The sequence below is a fragment of the Arachis hypogaea genome, chromosome 4 (assembly GCF_003086295.3).
Source record: "Arachis hypogaea cultivar Tifrunner chromosome 4, arahy.Tifrunner.gnm2.J5K5, whole genome shotgun sequence".
NCBI lineage: Eukaryota > Viridiplantae > Streptophyta > Magnoliopsida > Fabales > Fabaceae > Arachis > Arachis hypogaea.
The window spans coordinates 20,717,128-20,722,324 of NC_092039.1; positions in this window are offsets into that span (position 1 = coordinate 20,717,128).

Sequence of the window (5,197 nt, forward strand, 5' to 3'; positions counted from 1 at the left end):
ATTTAAATGAAAAATGAGTGCTATGATTTTGTTAATTTGTGAAATTGGTTTATGATTTAACTTATCTAATTTTGAATAACAACAAAAGAGATATAATTATTTTTGTTAAAGATTTAAAAAGGTAAATCATCTTATCAATCAACAAGTTCAGATTTAGGAAGTGTGAAACGAGGTAGTGTTAATAGAGCTAAGTAATAGAGTGGAAGAAAACAGAGATACTTAGGAGAAGATGTAGTTAAGTTTTGATTTACAAGAATGATGAGACAACGGTTGACGATCTTGGGAGTATTAAATTGAAATTGAGGATTATAGAAGTTGGGTTTGTCAGTCTATAAAGTGACTAATTAGAGAAATGATTTAATGAGATTGAATGGAACATGCCGGGTTTGAGTTAGATTGGTGTTAGTTATGAATAATTATGTTCTATTTGAGTTGGTATGCAACTTTGACCTCGAGTCTAGGGTGTTGTATTAGAGACCTCATACCCGCAAATCGTATGTAACGGCCTAAACCTAACCCGGTGAGCATTGGAGTGTGCGAAGTAGGAAGCGGAGTGGAGTTTATGATCATGATGAGAATTCTATCTAGTATGAGATCATTGATGAGAAGTAAAATTAATATCAAGCTTACGATAAGTACTTGACTAAGTTGAGATATGTACGAGAAATTTTGATTGAGGATGATGATTATGTCATTAATGATAAATTTTTTTACTGTGCTGACAAGGGCCGAGGTCAATCCCGCTTGCATACTTGTGCTAGCAAGGCCGAGGTGAATCCCTATTGCACACTAAATTGAGTTATAACAGACCAAAGACGGTGGTTAAACCCGCTTGTTCATGGTTTTCTCTAATTGCACGATGACAGAGCATTCTCCCTCTAACGAATGATAGGGGCATTTTTCCTTTAACAGTGACAGTGTCCCAAGAGAAGGTGACATGGCATTATTCCTCTAACGAATGACAGGGGCATTATTCCATTAGAAAGTCCTTTTTAAACTATTTACTTTACGAATTTATAAACCAAAAGAGATTCTTTATGACCTTTTCAAATTAAGATTTCTTACAAAACTTTTCCAAAGAGTTATTTCAAAGATAAACTATTTTTATAATCAGATTCTTTCTATTTGCAAGTATATATTTACTTTGATGGTATTTCCTTCTTTACTAAGAACATGTTTGTTCCCGCTCTTTTTTATATCCTACATTTCAATGACAGGTTCAGAAAATTTTGGCGCAAAACCGTGACCAAACCACAAAGCTTTATATATTTATACTTTTTGTATTTGATTTAGTTGGGATTCTTTGCGCTTTTACTTATGCGATATTATTGTATTAGTTCAGTTATTATTTTTCCTCGCTATTATTATTAATTTTTGTAAAGAGGGATAGGAGTTGTGATTGTAATAACATGTCATGTTTATAAGTTATTTCTATAAGAACCCTTATTATTATTATTATTATTATTATTATTATTATTATTATTATTATTATATATGAAGTGTTGTAATTGGTTTTGTATGTATGTACGTACATTTTTTTTAAAAGTATTTTTATTTTTTTAAATGAAAAGTTTATACGATTTTGAGTTAAAGACTTCTATCTTATAATTAAATTTATGTACATTATCGTAATGTCCTCGCTATTAGAGTGGCGCAACCGGAAGCGTGACATTCTGACAATAAGGGTGTTACAGAAGTGGGGTTGAATCTATAGCCTCTTTTAATCTTGTACACTTTAAACTTTAAACCAGGAGACAATTTCATTTCGTCTTATAACGAGCAAATAAGAAAGAGAAGAGAAGAGAAAATAACACAACCATATATCCTGGTTCAACCATCATGTGTAATGTGATCTACATCCAGTCTCTACCATAACTGTGTTAGAATTTTTACTATCTTTTTCAAATATTATAAACATCAATTTCCAAGAATTCTATCTAATCCTATTAAGGATAAACCAAACTTCTAACCAAGTTTTATTTGACTAGGTTCACTCCCTAAACTCTCAATACTAAGTGCTCATCCAACTTAGCAAGAAAAATCTCTCAAGTTCATGAACACAAAACAGAAACGATAACAAAAAAGATTGAAATAATTTATGATTTTTCTCCAAGTTTAATTTCTTTATCTTTTCTCTCAGTGGCTTTTACTAATACCTCATAGATTTGTCTTTCTCCATTGATTAAAATAAAGAAAGATGAATCTGAAGAACAAAAATTTTAATGTAAAACCATGACGGATAAGAAAGTATAGCCAAAGTGCTATGAAGACCTAAATAGTATGCTCTCTCTCCTTACTTCAATTTCTAGCTGTTTACCCTTTTTTATAAGGATAAAGCTTCCAAAACTTGAGTTTGGTGAGAATACCGATTCTTTACAGTAGAGCACCTTTGAATTTGTCTTCTTCCCAAAAATAAAAATAGAGACGCAGAGAAGAGATGTGGCTCCGACATAGCTTCATGGCTGCTAGAGTTGGCTTGAATTCTGACCTAGCTGCTTCTCTTTTTTTCTTTTCTACTTCAAAAATCAGAAGAGAATTTCTCTTTCCTCTTTTTACCCAAAAATGTGCAACAGAAAAAATGGTAGCTTCAACAAGTTAGAATGGTTGCACAAAGATGGCAATCAACTTCTTTGATTAGTTTCTATACTAAATCTGATTTTGTATTTTTTTTCTTTTGGCTTAAACATTTGACCTTTTCCTCTTTTTCCTTTTCAATGATAAAGTTTGGTGCTTCATTTTTTTATATTGCTTGAACCTACTTCTGAACATGATGTGTAGCTTGTGAAATATCTTTTCATTCTTGGTTTGTGGGTACAACACTTAGGTTATAGGCCTGAGGAGGAAAGAAAATATTTGCAATGGAATTTGGGCTTGTTTAGTTGTATTTTATTTTTTTTGCACAATAACCACATACGTTACAAATACTTTTGGACTTTAAACTCAATCAATAATATTTTATCATCATCAAATAATTATTATTATTTTTTCTTTAAAGTCAACAGTATGAAACCCACAATAGATGAAAAGACCAATCAGAGATTAACTTGAAGAGTTTCAGAAGAAGAGATTAAAAATGCCACTTTTTCTATCAACCCCTTCTATGCTTTGAGAGACGATGGCTTCATAGCTAAATTCTTTCAATACTATTGGGATATCATAAAGAATGAATCAGTGGAAGCTGTGTGTAGTTTTTTTTAGGGGATAAATTGCTTCGAGTCCTGAACCATACCCAAATTTGCTTGATTTTTAAGGTGCCAGCAACAGATTCTATGAGTCAAATTAGACCTATCAGCCTAAGCTCAGTATTTTATAAGGTAATCTCTAAGATCTTGATTCAGATCACTACTGGTTATCAGGCACTACTTCTCAATTAACCTAAAAACTCTAATTATTCTAAAATTTTAAGGCAAATAAATAAACTTATTAAAGTTTTATAAAAAATTAGTTTCACTTAAATTAGATGTCAAAGATGAGAGCAAGTAATTCAGAAAAATACTGACTCTCTAGTCTAAATTCTACAAATTCTGGTTTAGAAAGTCAGTGAGCTAGTTCCATTCTAAATTGCATAACTTACTCCCTAGGACTTCAATTACCCTGATATTTAAACTGGATATACAAGACACATTAAAATTTTATTTAAATTTAGTTTGGACTAAAAAATCATTCAAACTTGAGAATTATGTACATTGAAAATCGATGCTATCTGGACAGAATTCTGTCCAGTAAAATAGTGGGCACTCCTTCTTCCAATTTGCATAACTTCCTCTATAAAATTTTGATTGTTCTAAATTTTGGACAGGTTAGTTTAAATATTCTCATATTTTATTTGCTACTAATTTCATATCAAAACTCACTCAAAATTAGGAGTTATGCATGTGAAAAATTTCTGGTTTAAAAATAGAATTATGGTTTTCTTAGCAAAAAAGTGTTTAGATAAAAAATGCATATCTCCCACTTCACAACTCCGAAGACTCTAAAACTTTTTGAGAGTAAACTAGACTCACTATAAGTTCGTCCAAAATTAGTTTCATGTTAATTTGATTCTAGGTTAAGAGGAGAAATTTTGCAAAGTTGCTGCTCATATTGCATAATTCTACAGAATCTGGTTTACATAACTAGTGAGCTCATTTTTTTTAGAATAGATAATTTTGTTTCTAAATTTTAGTTTGGTCTAAAATTTGAACTGATCATTCTAGACATCTCAATTTTTATTTTTCCATAAGTTTCAAGTCAAAAATCTTACGGAATAAAGAGATATATAGATTGAAAGTTTTTTCTCCGAAAACTTGAAAAACGCATTTCTGCAAAATTTTGACTAATCTTTAAGAAATAATATCTTCTAATCCACAATTTCAAAAATTCTCAAATTTTGTGATAATAAAATAGACTTATCAAATTTTTATAGAAAATTAATTTCATCTAAATTAGATGTCTAGAATGATAACAGTGACTCAAGAATATTTTCTGTAGTAACTTGACAGATTTGAGTTTGAGTTCTCATTTACAAGTTTTGATTTCTAAAGCTTTTAACTTTTCTTTTTTAAGACATCTTTCTCACTTTCTTAGTCATTTACACATCTTTTATTAGTTCTTTAGTTCTAAGGGTTAAGCTTTTTTTTTTCACTCTCATCATCATAGAGAGTGCAATCATATAAATTTATCATCATAAATTAAACACTCAAGCATCATCATTCTTATTCAGGTTCATTATTATTAATAACCATTATATTCATCAACTTTCCAGCCATAGTATCATACATCATCATTCAAAATAGCAACACATCATCATCATCATCATCAACAAGCTATATCATTCACTTAGAAAATATACATAGTCCTCATCTTTACCTTTGCTTGCTAGTTCTCTAGAAAAATATGTTCTTAACTCTCTCTTCCTTTCTCGGTCAAGGCTCCTGGTGGACGAAATTGTGATCATCAATAATGGCTCTTTGGTATGTGCATCTGTTAACTCAGCACTTTCTTTCCACAACTTCGCTCAACTAACCAGCAAGTACACTGGGTCGTCCAAGTAATAAACCTTACGTGAGGAAGGGTCGATCCCACAGAGATTGTTGGTATGAAGCAAGCTATGGTCACCTTGTAAATCTCAGTCAGGCGGATAATAATTGATTATGGAATTTCGAAAATTAAATAATAGTAAATAAATATAAAATAAAGATAAAGTTACTCATGTAAT